Here is a 15086-nt window from a genome sequence, read left to right as displayed (position 1 = left end):
CCCAATTGGGATCCCTTAGTGAACAAGTGCAATTCTTCACTCTCCTCTACTCCAGAATCCTTTGCTTTCTTGTATTATTGACATTCATGCCTTGCCAAATTTCTGACTTGGATTATTCCCACCATCTGCCTCCTAAGCTCCTATTCACATGCTACAGAACAGAACTGGTGAAAATCACAAAACTGAAGATTACATACACTCCAAATTTATATCATCTAATCTCATTTGAGTTTTCTTTATAGAAAAGCAATCCTTTTACTTCTCTCTAATTATTTTTCCTTCCCTCTCTCCTGGCTGTTTGAATTTCTCTCAGTCTCCAACAGTAGTCTCTTCCTTTCCCCTCTCAATTGATACTTCATCAAAAATACTGAATCTATTCACTTTTTCTTCCTCCTCACTAGGCAGTCCTTCCTTTTCATCTCCCAGCCCCTACTATCAATTGCTGCTTTTTCCTTCTTTACTCAAATTTCTGATAAAGAGCCAACATGTTGAAAATGCAACTCATTATCTTTCCCATACTCACTATGCTTCTGAATTTACCTGTTGCTTTTGAGGGGCCCACATCCTTCCAATTACTCAGACTTGCATCCTCAGATTCATCCTCAACTCTTCCCTTTCACTCACACTCCATTTCCAAGCAGTTGCCAAACATTGGCTTTCCAAAAGATCTCTCACGTATTAGAATGTCCCATCCTCACCATTCACATTGCTTCAAAACTAGTGCAAAATCAAATTACCTCTTATGATCTAATCACCTGTAATGTAATATCCTCCTATTTGGTTTTTCTGTCCCAAGCCTCCAATCAATCATGTACTTAACTGCCAAAGTGTTTTTCCTGAAGCACAGCTCTGATCATGTCATCTCCCTGCCACTACTCACTTCACCCTGCTCTTCTAGTCAACAAACTCTAATGGTTCCCTATTGCCCTAAGGATCAAATATTACATCCTTTTTTTCTTAGCATTTCAGATCTTCACAACATAGCTCCTTCTATTTTACTAGGTTTATACTTTGCCCTCCTTCTTGCACTATGTGATACAGGCATCTGGCATACTCAACATCCTGCACACAGTACACTCCATCTCTATCTTAATGCCTTTTCACTAGTTGTTACATAGGTGTACAATGCCTTCCTTGTTCATTTCCACTTGTTGGAATCCCTGATTTCCTTTAATATTCTGTTCTTGCACCACCTTCTTGGCAGCGTTTCTTGGTTTCCCCAAGTACTTGAGCATTTCCTTCCAAAATTAACTTGTTTTTGTTTTGTCTATGTTTAGTTTATGTTTATATGTTTTCATGTTATCTCTTCCATTAGTATATAAATTCCTTGAGGCCAGGGATTGTTTCACTTTTGCCAGTGCTCATAATAGTGATGGAACTACAAAAATCTCCCTTTCCCTTGGGAAAAGCTCATTTGCCTTTGTGCATGTCCCTCTTCCTCAACATGATGAGAACTGCCTACAGCTCCACCTAAATTCCTTCTCCCTTTTGGAGATTTCTCCATAAGTAGCCCAGGGTGATTTTCATGGTTTTCTCCAACTGCCCCAGATGAGGATAAACAGGAGAAATTCATGTGAAAAGAAAGTGGAAGTGTCCCTCTGAAGTCTGAGACTCAGTTATGGGGCATTAATGCAAACAGCGGATATACTATCTGTTGTTGTTGTTATTGTTTAATCACTTACTCGTGTCCCATTCTACATAACATTCTATGGAGTTTTCTTGGCAAAGATGTCAGAGTGGCTTGCCATTTCCTTCTCTATTATGTGTCCCCATTTTATAGATAAGGAACTGACGCAAATAGGGGTTAAGTGATTTGCCCAGGGTCACACAGCTAGTAAGTGTCTGGGGCTGGATTTGAACTCAGATCTTCCTAACTCCAGGCCCTGTACTTTATCCACTGCACTACCCAGCTGCCCCTGGATATACTATCTAGGCACTGTGAAAGGAAGAAATCAATAATTATTGACTTAGCACAAGGGTTGACCTGAAAAAAGAGACCTGAAGAAGTAAGTCCCATGGTCACCTAAGGATAACCTTTGTATATTTTTGGGAGGTTAGGACTAAGCAATATGGGTGTAAAACAACAGACTAGTAACAGTTGTTGACCCAGGGAATAGGAAATCTTTATAACAACATTAGCCAAGGCTCCAATATGATTTTCCCATAATCCAGTTACTTGAGAACTAGACCCTGAAGGTAACTAGCTCCAGAGAACCATGGTGTCTGCCAGGAGTGGGAAGCAGTGACGGGAGAATTGCCAAAGAAAAACAATGTAGTATAGACTCCCAACAAGGAGCAGTGACCAGAAAAGAGCTGCCTGTGAAAGAGCAGTCACAGAAACTATTGTACAGATCCTTAGGAGGAAGGGGGTGGGGGAAGGCCACAATGAGGGAAAGCTTCTTGACTGCCTTCAGCTCAGCTATGGGTCCTTTACCATATAAATTTAACTATTTTATATTTTGAACCTGAATCAACCTGAATGCCTCTATAGGCAGTTTAGAATCACTTTTCAGGGAGTAGCAGACATTAAAGTTCCCAGGTTCTACCTGGATGGGTGCAATGAACTACACAAATAAGATGTTTCCAAAATGTCCTTGGGCCCCTGGTGTCAGGAGCAAGTTTCTGACACAAGGATTATGTCTAAATTAGAGAGAGGAAAAACAATGGACAGGAAGACCAACCGAGACTAAAATAGTCCAGATGAGAGGTAATGAGGGTACTAACCAAGGTGGTAATAGTGGGAGTAGGAAGGAGATGTGAGAAAGGTTGTAGAGATAAAGATCTTCAGGACATAGTCAATATGACCACTTACTGAGAATGTTGTCCAAGGTATTCTTGGTCAGATATTGGTTGGGATGAGAAAGGGAATAAGCATTTATATAGTGCCTACTATGTGTCTGGCATTATCCTAAACACTTTCCAAATATCATCTCATTTAATCTTCACAATAACCCTGGGAGGTAGATGCTATAATTATTCTCATTTAAAATTGAGGAAATTGAGGCACAGAGGTTAAATGACTTGCCCAGGATCACATACCTAGTAAGTGTGTGAGGCTGGATTTGAACTTGGGTCTTCCTGATTCCAGGCCCAGTGCCACATAGCTGCCCTGTATCAGTTGAACCAAATAGCCCTTACGTGTAAGCATACCACAAGGTTCTGCCGTGAGCTCGCCTCTTTTCTCTATTTTCATTCTACTTAGATGATCTTATTAGCTCCCATGAATTGTGATCTCCATGTAGACGACTTTAAAATTTGTATATCTAGCCCTCATGTCTCTCTTGGACTCCAGTCTTATATCTTCAGTTGCCTGCTTGATATGCACTCAAAATTTTAACCAAACTGGCCTATTTGATACTTCCTATATACAACATTCCATCTCCTGTCTCTATGACTTTGTACAGCGTACTTGGAATGTTCTCTTATTCCTGGAATATTCACTCCCACTCTCCTCACCGCAGTCTAATGAAATCCCTTACTTTCATCCAGGCTCAGCTCAAGTTTTACCTTCTCCAAGAGATCTTCCCTCATACTCCTAGTTGTTTCCTCCTCCCAAATCACTCTGTGTTTATTTTGTATATTACCTGTATTTTTTAAATTTGTAAATATGTGTTATTCCCCCAAGTACAATGTAAGTTCTTTGAGGACAAGGGGCTTCTAATTTTTGTTTTTATATCCCAGTGCCTAGCACCTTACCTAACATATTGATAAATGCTTGTTGATTAATTAATTGATTGATTGATTGGTAGTCTGTGGTAGGTATTCTTAATCTTTTTAATGTATCATGGACCCTTTTGGCCATTTTATAAAGCCTATAGACACCTTCTCAGAATAATGTTTTAAAATGCAAAAAAATAAAATATACAGCATTACAAAGGAAGCCAATCATATTGAAATGCAGTTATCAAAATTTTTTTTTAAAAAACAAAAATGTTACAAGTTTACATACCCTAGGTTAAGAATCCCTGGTCTATGAGGTCTCCTCCAATTCTGATGTTGCATGATTTAATTTGAGGTAAAGGGTGAGAAAAAAAATGAAAGTCAAAATGAGTAATGTTTTAAACATGAGTGATGCCATCAACATAAACAGGGAACTTGGGAGGAGAAGATTATTTGGGGAAAAGATAAGATAAGCTGACAGGATAACTAGGCAGAGATATCCATCAGACTGTTGTAAATGTAGAATGAGAGCTCATGGTACAGGTGGGGCTGAATATATAAATTTGGTAGTCATCTACAGAGAGATATTAATTAAAACCATGAGAGTAGGTTGCCAAGACAGAGAACATAGAGAAGGCACTGAAGGATACTCACATTTAGGGGGCAGAAGGTGAAAGAACAGCTATTAAAGAAGATTCAAAAGGAACCAACAGACAGGTAAAAGTATAAATAGGAAGGAACAATGTTACAGAAGCCAAGGCAGAGAACATCAAGATAATGATCAACCATGCAGAAAAAAGACTAAAGCTGACTCCCTATCACTTTTATCAGTTGGTCTTGGTGTTTCCCTTTGGAGTCACATAGAAAAATGACAAGAAAATTTCAAGTATGGGAAGGCATCTATCATATCAACCTTTTGTCTTCTGGAGTCTCTTATTCATGCTAAACCATCTTAGTTCCTTTAACTATTATTCCTTTTACAACCCATTTTCAAGTCCCTTTTCCAAATCGCCATGGTCTGGCAATATTTCAGTCTGTCAATTTAAATATGATGCTCAGAAGTGAACCTAATACTCTAAGTGTGATCCGACAACAATAAATACAGGAGGCATATGGCATTACATTTCATTTGGTGCATTCTTAAGTTGCTTTGTCACACTGCTTACTAGAAAAAAAAGAAATCTGGAAAATAAATAAATTACTTGACCCTTATATGTATTTAGCTATTTTTATTTTTACTCTTGCTTAAAGTTACCCAGCACCAGGAAGAGAAATTTGATCAAGGGTCCAAATAACAAAGCAGGAGATAAGGAAAATACTGTCCTCATTAGGAAAACAAAGAATTCAAAGTCACTGAAATACTTCTTTTACCTAACATGACTCCTATAAAAGAAATGTGGCTAAGGTTGCTGATTTTAATGTTCTAAAAATAAAACTGAATACCAAAATACTGTGTTTTTCAAAATAATGTTGTTTATCATTTTGAGATCACATTTTGTAAGTCATTTTATAATTATAGCTAATAGAAAGGAACAAGAAGCCTAGATAATTTGATAGCAAAGAAATCCCCAAATCAATTACCATGATTTTTTTGGGGGGAGGAGGGGGAAAGTGGTCATCAGTTTTCCTTTTCTCTCTATTGTCTGTGTATACATACATGCATGCATGCATGCATACATACATATATTTACATATGTTTTATATATGCATATATAATTTTATGTAGTCATTTTATAATTGTTGCCAATGGAATTAAGCAGTAATCTGTATAATTCAAGAAAGCAAAGAAACTGGCCAAGTCAGTTACAATTGACTTTGGAATATATTCACTTTCACTTCCAGGGTAGGGGGAAGGAACAGATTTCCCTTTCTCTTTATCATATATATGATTTATATACATTCATATGTATGTATATGTATTTCATTCTTTGAACAAAAGCTAATTAATAGGAGTGGGAGGAGCAACTCTGCATGGCAGTGGGAAGGCTGCTACTAAGGATTCAGAAATCTTTCATCATATAATGTATTATATATTAGAATGAAAACCTCTTCAAGGATAATCAAGAGTTGATTCTACATGCATCTTGGTTTTGAAGTAGGTAGTACAAATGGGAAAGGGAGTCAGGATTTATGCCATATGAGTTCATTCCATATGAGAATCTGTTGTAGAAATTGGGGATGTTTAGCTAGAAGAAGAGAAGACTTATGGGAGTACATAGTAGCTATTCTCAAGTATTAAAAGAGGAGGAAATAGATTTGTGAGCTTGACCCCAGAGGACAGAACTAGAAGCAATGGGTGGTGAAGAATGTTAAATTTTGGCTTAATGTCAATACAAACTTCCTAACAATTGAAGTTGAACAAAAGGGAAACGGAGGCAGTACTTCTTCCCTGCATACCAGGCCATTGCCAGGCATCTTGACTTTTGTCCTGCCACCAGACTTCAAGGACTCAGGAAGAAAGAGGCTGATGACTTTCCCAAACTCTCCATCACTTAAATCCAATTCATGTGCAAGTCAAGACATCACCTGTGATGTCATTGGTCCTCTCCAAAAATGAAGGATCAACAACAGCAACCTCCTACATTATCTTTCTTGATCCTCCAGGCTTCCCTCCTCTCCTCTCGCTGAATTACCTTATATTTGTTTTGTATATATTTTAAATGAGAGACAGCATAGTGCAATGTAATGGTTTTCAAACTTATTGGTCTCAGTGTAAAGGGATCCCTTTATACTCTTAAAAATTATTGAGGACCCCAAAGAGCTTTTGTTTATGTGGGTTATATCTATCAGCATTTACCATATTGCAAACTAAAATGGATACATTTAAAATATTTATTAATCTGTTTTAAAAGTAACAGTAACAAACCCATAATAATATTTTAAATAAAAAGTAACTATATTTTCTAAAATAAAGTGACAAGAGTAGCAGTTTTACATATTTTTGCAAATATCTTTAATGTATTGCTTAAGAGAAGACAGCTAGATGTGTATACATGAACTGCTCTCTACACAAACCCATGTCATTAATGCCATTATAATTTCTCCGCCCTTTCTCAAGTACATGGAGAATACCCATCCTCATACAGATTAGTTAGAAAAAGAAGTATTTTAATAGGAAATAATGCCTTAGTATTGTTATGAAAATAGTTTTGACCTCAGAGATGTTGTGAAAGGCTCTCAGGTTACTTGGAGAAACAGTAATACAGCGGACAGCAATCTACCAAGAAAGCCAGGAAGACCGGGGTTCAATCCCTGCCTTTGGCATACTGACTCCTACTGGGCAAATTATTTAATCTCTCAGTGCTTTAAGCATCAGCCCACAACTATAAATTGCACAGAAATTGCCAACCCAAATTAATAAAGGGAACTCATACCAATGACGTCTTATCCTTTTGTATACTGGGAACACAATCAGAATTGAACAAAATTTTTCTCTCCTTCTGGCTCCTCCAAAGCAAAGTAAGTGGGTTCCTTTCCACAGACTTGTCTCAAGCTGCATGTTACTCTTTTGTAACTTTGGTCAAGGCAGCTCTTAATATTCATTTTAATTAGAGTACATACATGTGATCTGCTTTCTAAACAAACCTATGTTATTAATAACTTTATAGTCTCTCCACCTACTTTCTCATCAAAATCTGCCCTCAGCTAGCATTTGGTAACTAATTCAATAAACTATTGTAAACTAATCTATAAATTCCTGATAACTCGATATTGTATTCTTTCTAGGACCATAATATCCAGATACAAAGCATGTTTATTACCTCCTTTGGACTGCAGAAGAAGGCTAGTGTCCAGTGCCATTTTGGCATTTCAGAATTTCTTGATGCAGAAAATGTTTTCTGTCTCATGGCTCCTGGATGTTTTTTACACTAGAGAACTAGCCTTTAAAAAGTGAGCTCATCTACATGAAAATGCTTTGAAAGTGATTAAGTGATCCGGAAACCTAACATTATTTTACACTGTTAATTTCTCGCTATCTCTTCTGAGTTTTGCCATTTTTTTCATTTTCATTTAATTCTGGTTTTCTCACAATTTACCTCAGAACTGCCCTGACCTGCCTTTAAACAACAGCTTCAGGGAAACCACTCACATCCCTGGTGCCTTGCCCTCCACTACCCGGCTGGAACTTCCAAAGCAATTGCCCTTAACCAAAATGGCTGCCACGGCCTTTCCCTTCAAACCCAAGATGGTGCCACGACTTCCGGTTGGAGGCTGTTTTCCCTTAACAAAGATGGTGGTTGTACTTCCTGTTCAGCAACGTGCGTACGGCTGCCTCAGGCTGGTGAGTATTGTTCCGGTGCATAAATGCTAAGTCTTTTGCTTCTGCCCACCGGAGGAGGCGGTGGGTGAAAGGGGCAGGCCCAGTGTCCGCCGGCCGCGAGGCAGTGGTGTCGGTGCTTGGTGGTAAAGCTATGGGACTGACTCTCCCTCCCAGCCCTCCTCTCTCCCCACCCCAGCCTGTGCTACAGGGCCACGGCTTTGGGGAGAGGGAGGGGGGAGGTGGCGTTCTGGATCATTCACTGATACTTACTCAGTTAGCAACGGAAAGGTGGATGAACCCAGGTTCAAATCCCAACGTGGACACTTCTGACCCATGTGATCTTAGACAGGTCGGTTAGCCGCTGAGGCTCAGTTTCCTCCTCTGTTAAATGAGAAGGTGGTCCTCAAGGACCCCGAGGTCCTTTTCAGCTTTAAATCCATGATGGTATGAACCCAAGCTACCTGGTCTTCCTTTGGAATCCGACTCGGGCTCCCCCTACACAAGGACATTTCTCATGAGCCACAGAACAGTATTTAAAATGCACCAAAGCCAACAGTATTAAATGCAGTTACAATTTATTGAGCACCCACTATGTGCCAGGCACTTTGGGATCCAAAGACAGAAAAGAAACAGTAGCAGCCCCTCGGAGCTTTCATTGTCCTGGAGGAGATGAAACCTTCGCATCGATACAAAGTGTGTCGGGGTACGAAGAACATTAAGAACTGAGGAGGAAATCAGGACAGGCTTGCTAGAGGAGGTGGCATCTGAGCTGTGCTTGGAATAGAGCTAGGGAATTAAATGCTATTTACTCAGAATGAAGTCATTATCCTTAACTGATTATAATCTCAGGCACATAAATGAAAGAGATCTCAGAGGCTCTCTAGTCCAACCTTTTCACTTTACAGGTGAGGAAACTGAGGTCCAGAGAGATTAAGTGACTTGCCCAGAGTTAATCAGAAAGTATCAGAGGTAAGATTTGAACCCAAGTTCTCCTGCATTCCAACCCCTAATCTACCTCTCAGTGAGGTACATTCTGTAGAAAAGTACATCGCACTTAAACTGCATAGTACTCTGTATTCTTAAATTTAAAATATGAGTTGAACGTTTTATATTGGTCTCTTCAAGGAAAAAAAAGAGATAAATGAAGCTGATATTCATATATGGCCTTAACTGATAAAAAGAGAAGAAAAAAAAAAACAGTTTCCCCCTTCTCTTGATATATTGGATTTGGTATGGTTAGGGGCTGAGAGTATATATGGTTACAGCATGTACTTTATTCCCCAGCATGAGAAAGAAATGTCCACATAAAGCATTATAGATGCACATAGTTTTAAAAAAAACTTTATTCATATCTTTCATTTTTACATCATATTAATTTCCTACTATAAACTTCCCTATTTTCCTTATAGGGAGGCCACGAAGAATTTTTTAAAAAGCAATTTAGCAAAATAAATTACCTTATCAACCAATGTGACACCATAAGGCATGTACTAGTAAGAAATGAAAATTAACACTTCTTGAAAAGGAGGTAGTTCCCTTACAAAAGTGTAGAGGTAGGTCATACAGGGTCAAAGCCAGTTTAAGGTAACTATCAACTAAACTGATTGTAAATCTAGTTATTCCCAGACTATTAGAAGGGGCTCTCAAGTTGTCCTTGTCCTTTATGTTTTTCCAGTAAGAATGCTGTAGGATGTTTTCACTTAGCACTAAAGTTATTTTGCAAATACAAATGGTTCTTATTTTTAAAAAGGAGTTCTGCTTATCAGCAAGTTTTTCCTTGGTACAGTGCCCAGTCCTGGAACATGTTTGGTATTTAATATATGATGATGTTAATTTTTAAAAAAAAATTTTTTTATTGTGGTGTTGTGCTATTCCTTCTTGGAAATCTCTTCTTATCACAGTTCTGATAAAACACTAGGGTGCGTATTTGGCTGTTGACGTCAAACTGTTTTGCAGTCAAAGGTCACAGAATTTTAGCACCATTGCAGCTGCTAAACACTGATTATGTTTCATCAGGCTGGTTTTCAGACCAGGGAGATAGCAGCAAGAGGTATGTTAGAGAGTCCTGAAACAGACAGCTATGGGCACCCACAGCTTGGGTTGGCTAATATGGCAGAAATTTAAAAAAAAAAAACTAGTATGTTTTTTTTTCTTTGAGAACCTTGATCTTTCAGGTTGTTTCAGGATAAATCATCTGAAACTGTGATTCATCTACATGTAGAACATATGTGGCAATACATCCTGGCCTAGTGCTAAGGTGCTGGACTTTGAGTCAGGAAACCTAGGTTTGAATTCTGCCTCAAACATTTGTGAGTTGTGTGACCCTGGGCAAGTCACTTAACCTCTCTGAGCCATAGGTGTTTTGGGTTTTTTTTTTCCTTTAAAATGTAGAAAATAACTAGTATTTGTCTTAAAGCTGTGGTTCTCAAAGTGTTGTCCAAAGATTCCAGGATGGGGGGGGGGCAGGGCAAGAATATTCTGGAGCCAGCTGTAACATCAAAGTTTCAGTGTGAAATGGTACAATTCAGGGCTTGATTTATTGTTTTGTTGATTGTTTAAATTTAAGAAAGTGGTGGAGAAAATGTTGATGATGCAGATTAAACTTTAAAGTATGTCACTTAGAAATTTTCTCCTCAGTGAGAACTAGTTGTTAAATATTTATCGGCAAACCACTCTGTAGGCATCCCTGAGATCTTTTCAGGGGGTCTCCAAGGTCAAAACTGGTTTCATAAAAATGCTAAGATGTTATTTACCTAGTAAAATAATCTTTTTTTTCCATCTACATATCTTGGTGTGTTTGGATTTTCTTCATATACTTCAACCAAAACAACATATCACAACAGATTGAATGCAGAAGCAGATATGAGAATCTCAGCTCTCTTCTATTAAGCCAGATAGTAAAGAGATTTGCAAAACAAAAAAAAACAAAAAAAAATGCCTCTTCTCACTAACTTTTTTTTGGGAAATATATATTTCATAAAAATAAGTTAACATGTAATGGGTCTATTATTTTTAAATAGACAAAAATTTTTTTAAAAGTTTGTTATTTTTAGTATCTAATATGGTAAATATCAATAGATATAACCCACATTAACAAAAGTTCTTTTTTGTCTTTAATAATTTTCAAGAGTGTCAAGGGGGCTCAGACCAAACACTTGACACTTACTAGCGGTGTGACCCAGGGCAAGTCACTTAACCCCAATTGCCTAACACAAAAAAAACAAAACAAAACCAAAACAAAACAAAAAAAAGGAGTGTCAAGGGGGGCTTAGTCCAGAAAATTTGAGAATTTCTGCCTTAGAAAGCTGTTGTAAGAACCAAATGTGATAATGTATGTAAAGTGTTTTACAAAACAAATCACTATGTAAAGTCAGCAGTTATTATCATCGTTGTCATCAATATTGTTATTGTCTAATAGCATGGATTTCTCAGGTTGATAATTCCCAAAAGAAAACATGTCTGCTCTTCCAATCTAAACATATTATGGTAGTAATTTAGACTAAAGCAGTGGCAGCTAGGTGACACAGTGGATAGTGCTGGTCCTGGAGTCAGGAAGACTCATTTTCATGAGTTCAAATCTGGCCTCAGACGCTTAGTTGTGTGTCCCTGGACAAGTCACTTCACCCTGTTTACCTCAGTTTCCTCATCTGTAAAATGAGCTGGAGAAGAAAATGACAAACCAATCCAGTATCTTTGCCAAGAAAACCCCAAATGTAGTCACGAAGAATCAGACACAACTGAAAAATGACTCAACAACAATAATAACTTACATCAAAGCAATGAATAGGAAAATAATAAAAGGAAATAAACTGCATAACAGTAGAAAGAGCTTTGGCTTTGGAGTCAAAGATCCTGGGTTCAAATCTCACCTTTGCTCTAACTTTCTGTATGACTCTGGGCAAATCACTCAGTTTTTAAAAAACTTCCTCAGTTTTTTGACCTGCTTTGTAAAATTATAGGGTTAAATGGCCTCCTAGGGCCCTTCCATTTCTACATCTATGATTCTGTAATCCTCGCAAGTCAGTTAATTATAGAATGTTAGAACTGGAAGAAAGCATTAAGTTCATTTAATCCAACTGTTTCATTTTACAAATGAGGCTGACACCCTCTAGGCCAGTGTGTTTTCCACTAGACCTAAGTGTCTTGGCCTTATCTATTAAAAAAAAAAAGTAGTTAGAGGCGCTCTGAGCCCCTTCCAACTTTAGAATTCAAATGATTAGATGGAGTAAACCAATATTTTTAGCAATAATTCTTTTGTGGTTGTACAGAGCATTGCAGCTTTCAGATTAGATTTACTTCCAGACATTTAGGAAGATAACTTGTACATTTCAAATAGTGGACAGCAGGAAAGCCTCTTTAATGAGATCGAATATATTATATCAAATACAGTAAACCTTTTGTTCTTTATTTGGCACCTACATAGTTTGATTCAAAATTAAAGTGTTGGCTTTAAATCCATAACAAATTCTTTCTAATCCCTGGTTTCCTTTAAAATCACTGATCTTATATTTAATAGCATTCCGGACCAGTGCTACAGTCAGCAGGGCCAGGATTTGCATTCCCAGCAGAGTTTCCCCACCAGCAGAAATGCCAGTTCTTTCCCACTGATTAAATCCCTGAGTTAGTTAGACTTTCAGAAAGCTGGTGAAGAATACTTGGGGAATTATTTGAGGTTGGTCTAATTTGTGTGGCCAGAGGCATTATTAATGGATTCCATTTCATCTTAAAATAATTGGTAACCCTGTTTCAGAGTGACCTTACTTGTTGCAAACACATACTCCAAAGGGGTTGAGAGGCTGAGGGCATAGGTTATGTAGTATTGTGGCTGACAAATATGCTCTTTAAAGGATGTTGCTGAGGACTGACCATATAATCCTAGGTCAGGAGTTGGAAAGAGATTTGAGAGGCCACCTAGTCTAACCTTTTTACCTTGGAGAAAACTGAGGTTCAGGGAGGTTAAATGTCTTTAAAAATGACACTTGAGAGGTGGGATTTGAATCGAAGTCTCTTGGCCCTCCTATAGCATAACTCTGCCCATGTCACATCCCTACTGAGTATTAACTCCAGAGGTTCCCTCTTAGCTCTAGGATCAAATATAAAGTCTATTTGTCATTTGAAGCTCTCCAGAACATAGCCCCTTCCTACCTTTCCTTCCTACCTTTCCAGTCTTCTTATATTATTCCCCTCCATGCCCACAGGCTACTTGTTCCCCAACCACAGCACTATCTCCTGTCTCCGTGCTTTTGCACTGGCTGTCCCCTATGCCTGGAATGCCTTCACTTCTGCCTCAGTGTCCTTGGCTAAACTTGTACCTTCTGCATGAGGCCTTTCTAGGTCCCCAGCTGCTAGTGCCTTCCCTCTGAGATTACTTTTCATCTACTCTGTATATTCTTGTGTGTACATAATTATTTACGTATAATATTAGACTGTAAGCTCCATGAAGGCAGGGATTTTTTTTTTATTTTGTAACAATAAGAGAAGCATTTATATAACACTTTAATTGTAATATGCTTTACAAATATTTCATTTTATCCTCATAACTCAGTGCTATTAGAATCCCCATTTTACACATACCGGGTCAGACAGCTATTACATGTCTGAAGCTAGATGTGAATTGAATTCCTGTCTCCAGGTCCCGTGTTATATTCACCTCGCCACCTACTTGCCATCCGAAGCGCTTAGCATAAGGCTTGGCCCATGTTGTTGTTGTTCAGTTGTATTCAAATCTTGGTGACCTCATATGGGTGTTCATGGCACAGGTCCGGTGGATTGCCATTTTCTTCTGCAGTAAATTAAAGCATGCAGAGGTTAAGTGACTTGCCCAGGGTCTTAAAACTAGTGAATGTCTGGGGTCACATTTGAACTCAGGTCTTCCTGGATTCCAGGCCTAGTGCTCTATGCACTGAACCACCTAGGTGCCCATAGTAAACCCTTAATAAATACTTATTGACTGACTGACTCCAGTACAGTACTTTTTCCACTGAACCAGCTGCCTCTGAACTAGTTATTTACCTCCAGTCTTTGAGTATCTAGTCCAATGCTGAGCCTACTGTCAATGCTTAATAAATTCCTGTTCGATTGGCATATGTGAAATATTGTGCCCAGTGTTGTGAGGTATAGAAAAGAACTGTGAGTCACAGATGCTGCTTAGGGTGAGTTGACAGCCCACTGGGGAAGGAGAAAGCCTTTAATTAACAATACAATGCAGTATAAAAGTAAGTGTCAGTATGAGTCTTGTGGATAAGGAATATTTTAGCATTACCAGGCACTATGCTAGAATCTGAGAAATAGGGAAATTTCTATAAAATGAGTTTCCTACCCCTTAGGCCAAATATGGGGTACAAATAATTGCAGCTTATATAATGAGGCATTGCCCTAGTTGTCTGATCCATATATACTTTTTAGATACTTTTATATTGAACAGCATAGGGACAATATGATTGATAATTGATGAAATAATTACATATTGTTTTGCATGACTGAACATGTATAACATATCAAATTACTTGCCTTCTCAATGTGGGGGGGGCGGTGAAGGGAAGGAGAGAATTTGGAACTCAAAATTTTAAAAAACAAATGTTAAAAATTGTTTTTACATGTAATTAGGGAAAATATTAAATCATTTTTAAAAAGAAATAATTACATGTCTAGATTATGGTCAGTGTGATACAGTAGAATGGGTTGGATTTGGAATTGGAGAACTTGAATTCCATTCCCAGCTCTATCACTTCCTAGCTATGAGTTTTCTGGGTCTTAGTTTCCAAATCTGTATAATCAATGTGTTGTACTAGATGACTCTTAAGGTCCCTTTTAGCTTTATATTTTTGATACTACTTAATATCTGGTTGACTTGAACCAAATCATTTGACCTCTTTGAGCCCCAGTTTCTTCATCTGTAAATTGAGGGAGTTGTTCTCTAAGGTCCAATCCAGCTCTAGATTGATAAGCCTTTGGTCATTCCATAAAAGGTTAGCCATCAATCCTTTATTCAGAAATGTAACCCTTTATTATAAATTTTCTTCCTTTATATATTACAAATTCCTTTCTTATTTCGAGTTCTACCTTTGTCAGAACTAAAAATTCTAAAAAGAGAAATGGTGGCAGGAAGGACAGATAGGAGGGGAGTGATTGGGAAGGAGTCATGGAGGAGGTAGGATTTGAGCTA

The 15086-nt window shown here is 38.1% G+C and overlaps 1 protein-coding gene across 1 annotated transcript in view; it reads left to right on the top strand.

Moving 5' to 3' along the window:
* The first annotated feature begins 7404 nt into the window (after positions 1 to 7404).
* CHGB (chromogranin B) overlaps positions 7405 to 15086 on the top strand; it is a 146835-nt gene continuing 139153 nt past the window's right edge. Inside the window, exon 1 of the mRNA XM_027840335.1 lies at positions 7405 to 7942. The gene's annotated coding sequence lies outside the window, so the exon portion shown is untranslated. The remainder of the gene's footprint in view (positions 7943 to 15086) is intronic.

The sequence above is a fragment of the Vombatus ursinus genome, unplaced genomic scaffold (assembly GCF_900497805.2).
Source record: "Vombatus ursinus unplaced genomic scaffold, bare-nosed wombat genome assembly UNPS02014841.1, whole genome shotgun sequence".
In the NCBI taxonomy this organism is placed as follows: Eukaryota; Metazoa; Chordata; class Mammalia; order Diprotodontia; family Vombatidae; genus Vombatus; species Vombatus ursinus.
This window is presented reverse-complemented; position numbering and strand designations above follow the sequence as displayed.